We start from the raw sequence: 17,005 nt of genomic DNA on the forward strand, positions 1-17,005 counted from the left end.
ATGGATATTTAAACAGTAAACCCAGGTGGTACCAAACCACAGCTGAAACTGGGAAGGACGTTACTCACATAGCCAGAATCCTGAAACTCCAAGTCACTTCTCAGTAACGCACCTTTGCATTTATAAGAGTGGCTACTTACATATCTTCACAGAACAAATGGGGAAAAAGGCCCCACGAGGTTCCAATCACAAAGCTGGTACATAGTAACCCAAGATGTGAACCTCACAAGGTTAGGCCAACTCTTTCCACTCACATGCTTCCAGTGTGGAGCTGGTGGTGGCCATTCCTGTGGGGATCATTCTCCCTTGTATGGGCCTGGGAGGGGCAGAAGACCAGAACCTGGTGTGGAGCCAACAGCCCCTAAACTGTGCCAAACCAGTGTACAGCAGCAACGCCAGGGTGAGCAGCGGGCAGGACCACACTGGCCTGGCAGGAACAGGCAGGGGCCAAGCATGCAGTATCCATTTGAGGTTGAGCAAGGAGAGGCAGACCTGAGACCCAGCACTTCTCAACACCCCTGCCGCAGTCAGGACCACACAAGTGGATCGCCACCTCCTCAACAGGGTTGGTGGTATCAGGTAAGTAGGGGGTCTTGGCAGGCCGCCCAGACCCCACCAGGAAAAGGCGTGGTGTTGGGGAGCTTGTGTGTGAAATGGCATGCGCACATAAATGTCCGTGGGGCAGAAAGCTAACTGGGCGCAGGAGTAGGCCAGAGATCCTTACACATACGCTTTTGTATTCTGTGGGACTCTTTTTATTTTTTTCATTTTTTTTATTGGTGCATTATAGTTGTACTTTTTTTTTGGCGGGGGGGTTTATTAGGAATTGAACTCAGGGACACTCAGCCATTGAGCCACATCCCCAGCCCCATATTGTATTCTATTTAGAGACAGGATCTCACTGAGTTGCTTAGTGCCTCGTGGTTGCTGAGGCTGGCTTTGAACACAGGATCCTCTTGCCTCAGCCTCCTGAGCCACTGGGATTACAGGCATGTGCCACTGCGCCTGGCTGTGTATATATATATGCATATATATATTTTTTTCCCTAGTTGTAGAAGGACCTTTGTTTTATTTATTTATTTTTATGTGGTACTAAGGATCGAAACCAGCCCCACACATGCTAGGCAAGCGCTCCACCACTGAGCTATGACCCTAGCCCCTAAGTGTACATATTGATGGGTTCTGTTGTTACATGTTTGTACAATATAATTTGACCAATATCACTACACAGCACTTCCCCCCTCCCTCCCTCCCATCCTTTGGTCCCTTCCACTACTGACCTCCCTTCGATTTTTAGGAGATCCACCTCAACCTTTTTTTTTTTTTTTAAATCCCTCTCTAGCTTCCACATATGAGAGAAAAAATACCACCCTTACTCCTCTGAGTTTGACTTATTTCGCTTAACATGGTGGTCTCTAGTTTTTGTGGCATTCTTTCCTTCTTTAAAAGATGTTACGTTTGGAACTGGGTGCAGTGATATGTGTCTGTTTCTCCGTCTACTTGGAGTCCAAGGCAGGAGGATTACTTGAGTCCAGGCGTTCAAGAGCAGCCTGGGCAACATAGCCCCCCCATCTCAAAAACAGATGATAAAAAAGATGTTATGCTCTGGGCAGTTGTGTGGTCACCAACCTAGTTGTTGGTGTGAGACAATGAGTCGTGCCAGACGGTACAGACCAGGAGGCCACGGGGTAGGGAGGCCAAGCATTTACCTATCTCTAGTGGAGAAGGTTGGAATCAAGGTACTTTAATTCCGCGGGAGCCCCAGGCACAGTGAGTCCACCACAGGGAGGCAGCCACGTGTCTGCTCGGGAGCTGGAGACTGAAGGAGAGGACACTGATCAGGACGTCCAAACAAGCAGGGAGCGCCAGCAACACCCCAGCCCCACCCCGCTAACATGTGCACCTTGGGGTGGTTCCTCTCTGACAGTGGAGAAAGCCTTCCTGATGTGAAAAGACCAGGAGGCAATCAGCAGGGACACTGCAGGTCACCTCCCCCTTCATCTAGACCCAGTGAGGTTTAGGATAGAGCAGGTACACTGAGTGTCAGGACCCAAATCTGAGAAGTCATAACCTTCACATTGAACTCTGCTTTCAATTCTGTAGAGAAAATGATAAATGAACAGTTGAACCTGCTGTCCCTTCCCTTTATAACGTGAACTTTGTGACATACATTACACATTATAATTATTTCATTAATAATCTAATTTCGTTGAGGCACAGGAACTCAAATGCTAGGTCCTTTATGTTCATTTCTTTTTTAATGGATAGACACACACACACACACACACACACACACACAAGTATGTATTCAGAGATTTTTTTTGTTCAAGACCCTGGGGACATAAAGCACATAAGGTTTCTTCTCTCATGGCTTTGGCATTCTGGGAGGGGGAGGCATGATGGGAAAGAAACAAACATGTAAACAATTAAGAAAATTCCACACAGGGATAAGCATATCCCTAAAATTAACACATGCATTATGATTTCCTGAGTCCTCGCACGCATCGTTCTGTATAACGCCTGAAGCTCACTGTAAAGCACACGCGTCCCGTTGGTCTGTGCCCTTGACAGCATTAGCCTACACAGGCGCAGTCCTCTTTTCAGCATCAGCACTTAGCTCTGAAGGAATTATGTTTTCCATGGGCAGTTTTCTGACCCTTTTTGTGTACACAAATGTTAAATGATATACCCAGTTAACAGGTCAGATGTGCCATTAGTTTTCTACAATCATTAAGAAGGCTCTAACGAGGTGTGATGGCGCATGCTTGTGATCTCAGTGACTCCAGAAGCTGAGGCAGGAGGATCACCAGGGCGAGACCAGCCTGGGCAATTTAGCAAAACCCTCTATCAAAAATAAAGAAAAGAAAGGGCTGCGGATGAAGCTTCGTTTTCCTTGCCCAGCAAGCGTAAAGCCCTAAGTTCAACCCCAGCACCCCGTTTTGATCTTTTGTGCATTGGCAAAAACCAGGAGAAGAATGTCACTGCGAGATAGATATTTATCAAATTCCTTTTCTTCTGTAAAATTTCTAGTATTCATAATTTTTTAAATGTATTTATGAACATTTCTATAGTGGTTCATAAAAGGACCACTATAAAAGGAGACATGTCTAATTATCATTGATTTGCTTATTAATATGGATTAAGATTTTTTTTTCACTTTTTTTTATTGTAAACAAATGGGATACATGTTGTTTCTCTGTTTGTACATGGAGTCAAGGCATACCATTCGTGTAATCATAAATTTACATAGGGTAATGTTGTTTGATTCATTCTCTTATTTTTTTCCTCCCCCCCACCCCTCCCACTCCTCTTTTCCCTCTACACAGTCCTTCCTCCATTCTTGCCACCCTCCTTAACCCCAACCCTAAACCTAACCCTAACACTAACCCCTCCCACCCCCCATTATATTTCATCATCTGCTTATCAGCAAGATCATTTGTCCTTTAGTTTTTTGAGATTGGCTTATCTCACTTGGCATGATATTCTTCAGTTTCATCCATTTGCCTGCAAATGCCATAATTTTATCATTCTTTATGGTGGAGTAATATTCCATTGTATTATATATGCCACAATTTCTTTATCCATTCATCAATTGAAGGACATCTAGGTTGGTTCCACAATCTGGCTATGGTGAAGTGAGCAGCAATGAACATTGATATGGCTGTATCTCTGTAGTATGCTGATTTTAAGTCCTTTGGGTATAGACCAAAGAGTGGGATAGCTGGGTCAAATGGTGGTTCCATTCCGAGCTTTCTGAGGAATCTCCATACTGCTTTCCAGAGTGGCTGCACTAATTTGCAACTCCACCAGCAATGTATGAGTGTACCTATTTCCCCCACATCCTCGCCAACACCTATTATTGCTTGTGTTCTTGATAATCGCCATTCTAATTGGGGTGAGATGGAATCTTAGGGTAGTTTTGATTTGCATTTCTTTTTTTTTATTGTAAACAAATGGGATACATGTTGTTTCTCTGTTTGTACATGGCATAAAGGCATACCATTTGTGTAATCATAAATTTACATAGGGTAATGTTGTTTGATTCATTCTGTTATTTTTTCCTTCCCCCCCACCCCTCCCACTCCTCTTTTCCCTCTATACAGTCCTTCCTCCATTCTTGCCACCCTCCTTAACCCCAACCCTAAACCTAACCCTAACACTAACCCCTCCCAACCCCCGTTATGTGTCATCATCCATTTATTAGCGATATCATTTGTCCTTTGGTTTTTTGAGATTGCCTTATCTCACTTAGCATGATATTCTCCAATTTCATCCATTTGCCTGCAAATGCCATAATTTTATCATTCTTTATGGCTGAGTAATATTCCATTGTATATATATACACCACAGTTTCTTTATCCATTCATCAATTGAAGGACATCTAGGTTGGTTCCACAATCTGGCTATTGTGAACTGAGCAGCTATGAACATTGATGTGGCTGTATCTCTGTAGTATGCTGATTTTAAGTCCTTTGGGTATAGACCAAGGAGTGGGATAGCTGGGTCAAATGGTGGTTCCATTCCAAGTTTTCTAAGGAGTCTCCACACTGCTTTCCAGAGTGGCTGCACTAATTTGCAACCCCACCAGCAATGTATGAGTGTACCTTTCTCCCCACATCCTCGCCAACACCTGTTGTTGCTTGTATTCTTGATAATCGCCATTCTAATTGGGGTGAGATGAAATCTTAGGGTGGTTTTGATTTGCATTTCTCTTATTACTAGAGATTTTGAACATTTTTCCATATGTTTGTTGATTGCTTGTAGATCTTCTTCTGTGAAGTGTCTATTCATTTCCTTAGCCCATTTGTCGATTGGATTATTTGCATTCTTGGTGTAAAGTTTTTTGAGTTCTTTATAGATTCTGGAGATTAGTGCTCTATCTGAAGTATGATTGGCAAAGATTTTCTCCCACTCTGTAGGCTCTTTCTTCGCATTGCTGATAGTTTCCTTTGTTGAGAGAAAGCTTTTTAGTTTGAATCTATCCCAGTTATTGATTCTTGCTTTTATTTCTTGTGCTATGGGAGTTCTGTTGAGGAAGTCTGGTCCTAAGCCGACATGTTGAAGCTCTGGACCTACTTTTTCTTCTATAAGATGCAAGGTCTCTGGTGTCGGGGTTTAGCCTCGGGCATAGTCAAGATGGCGCCTGGCGCTGGGCCAAAAGCGGCTAGCTATACAGTAAACAACCAGCAAATTCTGATGAGTGGCTAATTGATTAGAGCATGCCTCCCTCGCGTAACTGTTCTATGCCTGCAGCTGTCCGCGCGTTTACCTCGTGTACTCTCCCCTGATTGGTTGAAGTGTATATAAGCTTGGCGTCTTCCTGGGGGAGGGGGTTATGCAGAAGAGAGTGCAAGAGAGAAAGGAAGGCGGTCGCAGAAGCGGATGAAAGCAGGAGAGTGCAGAAGCGGCCGAAACAGGCGAGAGCAGAGTGAGAGAAGGAGAGGAACGGCTAAGTAAGAGGGAGAGAGGAGAGCGCAGGAGGGGGAAAGTGAGAGAGAGAGAGTAAAAGAGAGAGGGACAGAAAGGAAGGAAAGGAAGGAAGACCGTGCACAATAAACTTCTGAAGCTTCAGACGTATGTCGTGTCTTTCTGCGGCCAGAAAGGGACGCGGTGGGACGCGATACTCTGGTCTGATTCCGAGGTCCTTAATCCATTTTGAGTTTAGTTTCGTGCATGGTGAGAGATATGGGTTTAGTTTCATTCTGTTGCATATGGATTTCCAATTCTCCCAGCACCATTTGTTGAAGAGGCTATCTTTTCTCCATTGCATATTTTTGGCCCCTTTGTCTAGTATGAGAAAATTGTATTTATTTGGGTTTGTGTCTGTGTCCTCTATTCTGTACCATTGATCTACCTGTCTATTTTGGTACCAATACCATGCCGTTTTTGTTACTATTGCTTTGTAGTAGAGTTGAAGATCTGGTATTGCGATACCCCCTGCTTCGCTCTTTCTGCCAAGGATTACTTTAGCTATTCTGGGTTTTTTATTCTTCCAGATGAATTTCATAATTGCTTGCTCTATTTCTGTAAGGTACATCATTGGGATTTTAATTGGAATTGCATTGAATCTGTATAGCACTTTTGGTAGTATAGCCATTTTGACAATATTAATTCTTCCTATCCAAGAACATGGGAGATCTTTCCATCTTCTAAGGTTTTCTTGAATTTCTTTCTTTAGTGTTCTGTAGTTCTCATTGTAGAGGTCTTTCACCTCTTTTGTGAGATTGATTCCCAAGTATTTTATTTTTTTCGATGCTATTGTGAATGGGGTAGTTTTTCTAATTTCTCTTTCTGAAGATTCATCACTTATGTATAAAAATGCATTAGATTTATGTGCATTGATCTTATATCCTGCTACTTTACTGAAGGCCTGGGTTCTAGTCCCCAGCTCTGTGGGATAGTGGAAATAACAAACAAAAGATTTGCATTTCTTTTATTACTAGAGATGTTGAACATTTTTTCATGTATCTGTTGATTGCTTGTACATCTTCTTCTGTGAAGTGTCTGTTCATTATGGATTAAGATTTAAATGGTGGGTTTGGAATAATCCAGAAGAAATAAATGAAGGCAGACCGGCAACTCATGTGAGCCCAGTAATTCTGAACGTAGAAGGAAATGGTCCTTCATCACACACTGCCGATTTCCAGTTTCCGCAGCACCTGTGCACTCTCACCCACACTCTTTCTCCATGACTTAATATTATCTTTTTAATGGAGCCACGTGAGGGACAGAGGCACTGGTAGGGTAGAAAAGGAGCATCATGGCACAGCATTGCAAGCTGCCCAGCAGTACATCGTTGTGTCTTTTCTCCTCTGCCTGCAACGTGTTGTTTTCTGCTTTTATAACATTGTTGTGGAGACGCTTTGAAGAGACTCTCAAGAAAGCCACCCCATCCTCTGCCACCAGCCTAGCCTTCATCTCAGCTGAAGAGGGTGTCCGCCCTCCTCTGAATCAGACCTGCCCTACAGCAGAAGCCCAGAGAGGTGCAGAGTCACGTGGACTGAGGGCAGTGATTAGCCATCGCAGGTCAGGAACACGGACAAGGAAACAAAGAAAAGGAAGGTCATCAAACGGACATGCAGAGAGACGCCTGTGAGCCACAGGAGAACCCCCAGTCAGAGGCCTTGCTGTGTCCCTGATGATCACGTAGCCCCATGTCCGGGGCTTTCCAGGGCCAGGGGTCTGCCTGTTACTCTTGGGAGTCAGAGAATCCTGTGTCCTAGTAGCAAATTTTCCTTTACTTAAGCTAATTGGCTGAAATTCTGTCCTCAAAAGGAAGAAATCTCCAACCGAGACAAAGCACGTTGCTGCATCAACCCAGTCTACATTCTTGTCATTTTTAATGGTTAAGTGACCATTCTTAAATGTATCATGGCTTGTTTCACAGTGACATGGGTCATTTCCAGTTTTTCATACTTATTAATAGAGCTACAATGAACAAAAATAACAGTTAACTTTATCTTCTCAGGTAAGGTCAGAAGGTACATTGAGTTTACAGCTCTTGGTACATTTTTTCCCAGATTCCTCTCCAGACAAAGTGCCACCAATCCTTGCAGAGCATCTGTTTTCCCACAGCCCTACTTAAACTGGGTTTTATTTTAATTTACTTTGGTTCATGTAATGGTACCTTGGAATTGTTTAATTGGTATTTTCATATTGCTAATACAATTGTATGAGGATTAAATTGGATGATATATTCACAGACCTGGGACAGCATAAGTTATTATTCTTCTTGACGTCTTCTTTTTAGATATTGGTTTTTTATATTTGTATTTTTTATTTTTTTCATAGTTTTATTGAGGTAAAATTGAAGTACAATAAAATGCAGCTATTTGAAGTATATAATTTGATCAGTTTTGACACTGATCAAATGGTTACTGTATTGTAACCAATACAATCAATATAAAAGTATTTCTGGGGCTGGGGTAGCCACTCAGTGGTAGAGCACTTGCCTAGTATGTGTGAGGTACTGGGTTTGATTCTCAGCACTGCATATAAATGAATGAATAAAATAAAGGTCCATGAGCAACTAAAAATATATATAAAAATAATTTTTAAAAAAGTATTTCCATTACTTTTTTTAAAATTTGAAATCATGCATACTGTGTTTCCTGCATGATTTATTGCATTAGAAATCAATCACCTTAAGATACATAGAATTCTACTCTCACATGTCAACTATTTCAAAATTAAATGGTATACATGTAAATATCTCAGAGGTCATGGAAGAAAGCACAAGAAAAATATATTAAAAGTACTTTGAGGGCTGGGGTTGTAGCTCATTGGTGGAGTGCTTGCCTGGCATGTGTGAGGCACTGGGTTCGATCCTTAGCACCACATAAAAATAAATAAAGGTAATGTGTTCATGTGATAGCTTACATAACATTATCTATATTAGGAAGGATCTGTGTGCTGCTGAGAAGAAAGTGTATTTGGTCATTGATGGATGAAATATTCTGTATGTGTCTGTTAAGTCTAAACTATCAATTGTATTTTTTACTTCTATAGCTTCTTTATTTAGTTTTTGTTTGGAGGATATATCCAATGGTGAGAGAGGCATGTTAAAGTTACCCAGTATTATTGTGTTGTGGTCTGTTAGATTTTTGAAATTGAGAAGGGTTTATTTGATTTATGTAGGTGCTTCATTGTTTGGGGCATAATATTTACGATTGTTATGTCTTGTTGATGTAAAATTCCCTTAAGCAGTATGAAATGGCAAAGGTCCCTCTGATTAACTTTGGCTTAAAGTCCACTTTATCTGATATGTTTATGTGATCTATGTGAGTGATATGTTTTTTCCCATCCTTTCACCTTTAGTCTGTGGATATCTTTGCCTATGAGGTGAATCTCATGGAGACTACACATTGCTGTGTGTTAGTCAGCTTTTTGCTGCTGTGACTAAATGACCTGACCAGCACAACTGTAAAGCAGGAAGAGTTTATTTGAGGGCTCACAGTTTGAGAGGTCTTAGTCCATAGAAGGCCAGCTCCATTCCTTGGGACTTCAGATGAGACTAAACATCATGGCGGAAGAAGGTGGCAGAGGAAAGCAGCTCACACCACGGTGATCAGAAATCAGAGAGAGACCCTACTCTTCAGATGCAAAATATATACCTCATAGCCACACCCCAATTCCCACCCATTCAGCCACACCCTGCCATTTCAATTAATCCTACCAGGGATTAATGCACTGATTAGGTTAAGACTCTCAAAACCCAATCATTTCTCTCTGAACCTTCTTACATTGTCTCACACATGAACTTTTGGGAGACACCTCACATCCAAACCATAACAGTTGCATTTTTTTTTAAATTCAATTTGCCAGGCTAGGGTTATAGTTCAGTAGTAGATTGCTTGCCTAGCATATGTGAGGCACTGGGTTTGATTCTCAGCACCACATATAAATAAATGAATAAAATAAAGGTCTATCAACATCTAAAACAATTTTTTTAAAAATTCAAATCTGCCAATCTGTGTCTTTTGATTGATGAGTTTAGGCCATTAATATCCAAGGTTATTATTGAGATATGATTTGTATTTCCAGTCATTTGGGTTTATTTCTAGTTTTTAGTTTGAATTAGTTTCTCCTTTGATTGTCTATTCCTTTAGCATCGACTATTCCTCCCTTTGCTTGTTTTCACTTTTGTTTTTTTCATTTCGTCTTCATGTTTTTTTTTTAGTCCATGTCTTTTATTAACTCATACACATTACTTGTCTTCTGACTTGTTGCAGCAATAAGTCAGACAATACTTGACACAATAATGTCTGTCAAAGTGGCTAGACATAAAAACTCTAGCACCTACATTCATCTGAAGGGCACTCTGGGGAAGACAACTAATTTTGCCATTTTCATTCACTTTATAATCTATCAGGACAGCCAACTTAATCTTCTTTCTCTTATGCTTATTCTTCTTGGGAGTGGTGTAAGACTTATTCCTTTTCTTAGCACCACCACGAAGCCTCAGCACAAGAGGAAGGGTGGACTCCTGAAGGTTGTAGTCCAGTTGTATACCAGCAAAAATTAGTCTTTGCTGATCAGGAGGATTTCCTTCCTTTTCCCGGATCTTGGCCTTTACATTTTCTATAGTGTCCAGGGGTTCAGCCTTGAGTGTGATATAGGCTTCCCCATAAGGGTTTTTACAAAAATTTGCATCTCAGCAGCAGTTCCACCACAGATAGTGGATTGGAAAGGATGTATTTATATTTTTTTCTTATTCATTTTGCTGAGGTGAACTCTCTTGTGTTCTCTCTCTCTCTCTCTCTCTCTCTCTCTCTCTCCCTTTTTTTTTTTTTAAATTTTGAAGCAGGGTCTTGCTAAGGTGCACAGGCTGGGCTCCAACGTGGGCTTCCCCTGCCTCAGTCTCACCAGTAGCTGGGATTATCATAGGCGTGCACCATGGGCAATTCTCTCTCATGGTCGCTTCTTTTCAGTCCTGGCTGCTGCCCCAGACCTCAGTCTTCAGGCCCTTTCTCTCTTCTCTCCTCAGTGTTAGGGTTTGACTTAGTCTTATGACTTTAATACTCTGTGCATGCTGGGAGCTCTCAAATTCCTACCTCCTGTGTGACCCTCTCTCCTGTACCCCAAATGCATCTAATGACTATTGGCCAGCCCCACCTGGAGGTGGAGCCTCAAACAACCTGTCCAAGCTATATTCCTGCTCCCCACAAAACTTGCTCCTCTTGCTGCCTGCCCCACCTTCGTGAATGCCAACGCGATCCTTCCAGACCCTCAAGCAAACACCTTGGAGGAGTCCCCACACTTATGTCTTACTCCACACCCATCCTTCAAATCTTTTTGGTCCTACCTTCAAAATATGCACTCTACAAGATACCATCTTCAGAATAGACCAGCAACTCTCCCCACCCTCCCCACCCTGGTCCAGATACCATTGTTTCTCGACTGCAAAACCTTCTAACTGGTCCTCCTACCAGAACCAGAACCTTCTAACTGAACCTCCACCTTCAGAACTTCAGTTTTGGCCTTATTGCTCTTCCTGATCATGAGAAGAACATGATCACCCAGCTCCCTGGTGGGATATGACAATGTGCAGTGGAAGAAGACATGTCTTATCAAGAAGGGGAAAGCCATTCCAGGGGGTCTCCAGCCAAGCTTCCCTCCCTGGCCTGTCCCTGAATCAGTCATTGGCAAAAGAAGCAGGCTACAGACTGACGAGACAATCAGGACTTCCACCGAGCTGGGGAGAGGGCCCTCTGCTCTGGCAAGCAGACCCCTGAGAAAAACTGGCACTCTGCTTGTGGAGGAAGAAATAGGGACAGATGGGTAGACAGCAGAGTCTGTACAAGGTGGGAGGTCAGAGGCAGCGAAAGAGTCTCATTTCCTGTCTGAGATGCTTAGTGAGCCCATAGGTGGTGGCCAGATACAAGGAGCAGAGAGGCCTGTTTCTGAACAAGCAGGGGTATGGATATGGCAGATGACTCAGGTTTCTTCCTGCCTACCAGCAGATCCCCGCCTTTCTTCCAGTTCCCAGGTTAATGCAGTCTTTCTTCTTTATTATGTTAGCTATGGGTTTTTTTTTTTTTTTTTTTTTTGGTGTTTTTTTTTTTTTTATAATTGTCTCTTATCAGGTTGAAGAGGTTATTTTTTATTCCTAGTTTGCCAAGAGTTTCGCATCAAGAATGGGGATCTCAGGCTGGAGGTGTGGCTCAGTGGTGGAGAGCTTGCTTAGCATGTCTGAGACCTGGGCTTCAATCCCCAGTACTGGGGGATAAAAGCAAAACAAAACTGACCTCAGAATGACCTGGGAGATTCTCATTCCTTTACTAATTTGTGGGTAAAATCTCTAAAAGATTAGTATTAGTTTTTCTTTAAATGCTTGGTAGAATCCACCAATGAAAGTCTCAGGGTTTGTGTGTCCCCCCTACCCCCCAATGCTGGGGATTGAACTCAGGAAAGTGTGCGTGCCAGGCAAGCACTCTACCACTGAGCTACAGCGCCCAACTCTGGGGTGTTTGTTTATTTTCTTTCTGATTAAATCTCTTTATTCTTATGGGCCTATTGAGATCTGTATTTCTTTTGAGTCATTATGGATGGTTTTCATCTTTCTAGGTGTTTGTCCCTTTCAGCTAAGCTATCTAATTTGTTGGCATGGCAATTGCCATTGCCATGGTGTTCTCTATATTCAGTAGTAATGTTGCCTCTTTCATTTCTAATTTTAGTAATTTAAGTAACTTAAGTAATTTTTTCTTGGTCAGTCTAGCTGAAATTTTATTAATTTTGTTAATAATTCAAAAATCCCAGTTTTTGGTTTCATTGAAGTTCTCTCTTGTTTTTTCTATTCTCTATTTCATTCATCTCCACTCTAATCTTCATTATTTTCTTCCTTATTCTTATTTTGGGTTAGTTTGCTCTTTGTGTGTGTGTGTGTGTGTGTGTGTGTGTGTACATGCTGGGGATTGAACCCAGGGCTCGGTCATTTAGTTCTAACTCTGGCCCCTTTTTCCTGTGTTTTAAGATGAAAGTTTGTTTGTTTTCTTGCTTGCTTTTATTTTTATTTTGTTACTGGGGATTGAACTCTGGGGCACTTTACCACTGAGCTATGTCTCCATCCATTTTTATTTTTTATTTCAAGATAGTATTTCACTAAGTTGCTGAGGCTGGCCTCCAACTTGCCATTCTCCTGCCTCAGCCTCCCAAGTCACAGGGATTATGGTTATGTACCACCATACCAGGGTAAGGATGGTTTTCTTATGTCCCAGAGCTGGCACTCTCTCCCACAGCCCGCCTCCCAAAGGGATGATGATTTTGCCGTCTCTGTGAGTTCAAGGTGGGGAAACCTGACATTCCCTCTGACTGCATGTGCCTGTGTAGTGTCACCACTTGCTTATGCGATTCCACCCAGCAGTGGTGCCTGGGTGGCTCCATCCTCATGGAGATAGGCTGCTGCCACCCAAGTCCAGCGTGTCCAGGCTTCTCCCTCCATCCCCATGCAGGCGGAGGCTGGAACCTGTCACTTAGGAGCTCAGCGCAGGACTAGGCATGAGTCAACTAAAAGCATAGTTCATCCGGAAATTGTCCACAGACTAAGGCGGGTTTCGAGCTGGCCATGCTGCTTGCTCACCAGACTTCGTCCCCTCTCGCGCTGCAGAGGAGCTGCCCCTCTTCACCTGCGTCGCCGTGAAGCTGTTAAGAAGCTGCATGGCCATGGAGCCCAGGCTCTGGATTCTGAGAACGGGCCCGCCCAGAGCTGCCTGCTGCCAGTTTCCGGTAGACGTCTGGGGGGATATTGTTTGACCTTTCAAAATGAGTGACGACCGAGAAGTTATGTGCAGTTTTGTTATTGCAGGTGTCAGTCCGGAGTACAGTTTATGGTCCCGGGTTTGGTGTTGTTTAAGACGGGGTCTTGGTGTGTTTCCAGGTTGGCCTCAAACTCCTGGGCTCAAGGCATCTTCCTGCCTCAGTCTCCCAAGTAGCGGGGAGTCCAGACATGCACCACTGTACCTGGCTTATCGTCCTGTGATTGAGAGAAGAAAAGGGACTGCAGAAAGGTAGCTTTTAATAACTGTAACACATCAAAGAACATTTTTTTTCAGTACTGGGGATTGAACCCAGGGGGCACTCTACCGCTAAGACAGATCTCAGCCCTTTTTATTTTATTTTGAGACAGGATCTCCCTGACTTGTCAAAGCTCGTCTTGAACTTGTATTCCTCCTGCCTCAATCTCCCCAGTAGCTGGGGTTACAGTTGTGCACCATGGCACCCAACTCTTTTTCACAATTTTTAAGGAACAAAGATTATCTGTCACAATTTCCACAAGTAGCATTTTTAATATGTTGTTTTGTTTTTTCATATTTGTGTAGTTTTGTTGTTCTTTTTTAAAAATATTTTTTAGTTGTAGGTGGACACCTTTATTTTTTTATTTTTTTTTTTTATCTTTTTTTAGGTGCTGGGGATTGAACCCAGGGCTTTGTGCTTGCAAGGCAAGCACTCTACCACCTGAGCTATACCCCCAGCCTTATTTTTTTATTTTTATGTGGTGCTAAGGATTGAACCCAGGGCCTCATGCCTGCTAGGTGAGCATGCTACCACTGAGCCACAACCCCAGCCCTAGTTTTGTTGTTATTTCCATTATTTTCTAAACTTAAAATCTGATATTATTTAATAATACATTCTAAATATTTCCCTGAATTGCTGTGCCATCTTTATAATCATCTTAATGACTCCCTAGTTCATCGAGCCAATGTGCACTACAGAGGACATACTATTTCCTTACTTGTGGCATATTTAGGTTTTTGCAGGAGAAGTTATTAAGCTAAAGAAAGTGCCAGATGATGCTCCCCAGGGGAGTGGGTTACCACAGTGAAGGGTTGGGGTGACCGATTCCATGTGTAGCCAATGGTACCTTAGAGATAGGGTTACAGTAAGTCACCAGAGTCAAACCACTCATCTGTATGTCAGAGATTAACTCTGGTTCTATATATATCAACTCATGCTCCGTCCTTTAAAAAAAAAAAAATCTTATGAAAAGAGACAAGTTGGGGCATGTGCCATTTGTAGTACTAAAAGAATCAAAAGATTCGCCACCAGGGTCCGAAAGCCAGAACCCATTGTTCAACTTGTGTTAGGTCCCAAGACTGGCATGGCTGCTGCTGGCATTTCTGTTTGCTGGGAGGGGTACTCTAGCACCAGGACTGCCTCGTGTGGTTTGAGGACTTCCTGGTCCCTCGGTTTTTTATCCTATAGCTACAGCCACTTGGTTGGTCTTCTGTCTGTGATTCTCCAACTGCAGTCTGACGGGAATCGTGGCAGGGAGTACTCAGAGTGTAGATTCTTGGTCTCCACCCCAGAGAGGTGGGCCTAAGTTGGGCCTAGGAATGACTTTTTTGACAAGACCACCGTTACCCTGACAAGGCAGTCAGCCAGATGGGACACCGCTGAGGGACTTGAAAGTGAAAGCGGAGTTTTGAGATGAGACTCCTTTGACAGCTTCTGCTGGCAGGAGGAGTCTGCACAAGCTCTGAGCTCTGCAGCCAGGAAGGGCTGCAGTTCTTAATGGTGTCTGTGCCCCCAGTGTTGCCACAGACCCCGCAACTCACCATCAGTTTCTTCTTTCCAGGTTCTTGTCTCAGGAAGAGAATGAAATCCAGAGGTCTGGAGGAGTGAGCGTGAGAGTAGGATTTGTTCAAGTGTGCATAATCAAGTATGCATAGAAACGGAAGTCCCACTGGAGGAGAGGGGACCAGACAGGGGTTTCCGTCTGGCTGCCAGTCTGGGGGTTTATATAGCATTTGGGGACCTGCTATTGATCCAAACCTAATGCTAATCAGGGTTTGAAAAAGTATTAATGCTATTGACCCAAAATTATGCTAATTAGGCTTTGGAAAAGTACTAATGCTATATATATATATACTATATACACATTGTCATGCACTCATCAGAGAAAACATTCAGCCTTTGGTTTTTTGGGCTTGGCCTATTTCACTTAGCATGATATTTTCCCTAAATCCCATTCAGGTTTGCCTTGCTTCCGTTTTCTCCTCACTTGTCCAGAAGCCTGAGGTTGAGTGTGGGTCCTCTCTGCCACAGCCAGTGTGGAGGAGAAAAGGGTTAGCTGCCAGAGGAGGATGTTGGCGGTTTATCTATTACCCAAAAACTTATCTACTCAAACGAACACACAAGAGCCAATACTCATTTTATGAGAGAGGGCGTCAAGGGTCTGGCCATACCAGCTCTGGCCTCTCACAACAACATGGAGTCGCCCTGCTCTCCTTTACTTATAATATACAGGTAAAGGGGGCAAGGGCTGGGAGGAGCTTCTTCTGTGATGGACAGGATAGGGTGGAGTTAAGGGAGTCATCCTCAGGGAAAAATTCCAGGAGACAGGGAACCGCTTCCAAACAGCGCCACATGCTTTCCGGTAGTTCCTAGAAGCCAGGCCTCTACATCCCATGGCTCAACCTAGTCTGATTCTGCTAAATAATGTCAGCTTCCCACAGTTGAGGTCAGTGAATTGAGAATCCTTGGCTGGGGAGGGAGGGTCCCACAGACAGCCCCCACGTGGAGCGATGTCTGCACTGTGCCAGGCTGAGGTGTGGTGGGATGACCGGTCAGTGCACCCTGACTCGCCTGTGGCATTGGTCCACCCTGCTTCAGGCCCACTGCACGTCAGGCCTGTGCGGGCATGGTGGACTCTGTGCAGCTGTGGTCCACGCTTGCCACCTGTGCTCCAGCCCACCGCTCCACTGCTTCCTTGTCATTTGTCAGCAGGTACCAGTGGGCTGGCTGCACGGCGCGGCTCCCTGGGAGCCATGTCAAAAGCAAGACCATTTCAGGTTGGAACCTCCTCTCGATGCTGTAACTGGGCTCCTACCAGTGTATTCTGCCAGTGCGCAGGAAATGTGGCTTCTGTCTGACTTCTCTGCCCTCTCAAATTCTAACTTGACCCAACAGCTGGCTCATGTCCATGATACCGGCTGCTTGGATGTGGGTCACAACCTTTGCATAACCAACACAGTTATACTGCCTGTTAGGTGACTCACCAGGTGACACTTGAAGTGACACCCACTAGTCTACATCCTCTCCTACTTTCCAAGCACCATCCCCCAGAACCACGGAACCTTGTGTTGGTCCTTCTCCTGTTCCCTGCTGCTGGGTCAGTCACTCCACCCTCCGGGTGCTGTCTCACTCCACCCTCAAGTTGGTCTCCTCTCAGTTCCTCTCTGCTGTGTCCATCCCGTCTGAGGAAACTGCTCTCCAGTCAGGACCCAAGACAGACAGGCCTGGAGCCATAGTGAGTGTGATGTTCCAGCTGTTGAGTCTTTTTTTTTAATTGCAGCATATTGTATCTTATTAGTTATTGTTGTTAATCTCTTATTGTACCTAATTTATAAATTAAACTTTATCAGAGGCATGTATGTATAGGAAAAATATAGTCTATATGTTGGTACTATCCTCAGTTTCAGGCATCCATTGGGGGTCTTGGCACACATCCCCCACAGATAAGAGGAGACTACTGTATTTTATTTTATTTTATTTTTTATTAAAATCT

At 43.6% G+C, this 17,005-nt stretch overlaps 1 pseudogene; it reads right to left on the reverse strand.

Annotated features, from left to right (window-relative positions):
• Nucleotides 1–9,706: 9,706 nt before the first annotated feature.
• Nucleotides 9,707–10,152, reverse strand: LOC124963370 (ubiquitin-40S ribosomal protein S27a-like; annotated as a pseudogene).
• Nucleotides 10,153–17,005: the final 6,853 nt, after the last annotated feature.

Source organism: Sciurus carolinensis, chromosome 13 (assembly GCF_902686445.1).
Source record: "Sciurus carolinensis chromosome 13, mSciCar1.2, whole genome shotgun sequence".
Lineage (NCBI taxonomy): Eukaryota > Metazoa > Chordata > Mammalia > Rodentia > Sciuridae > Sciurus > Sciurus carolinensis.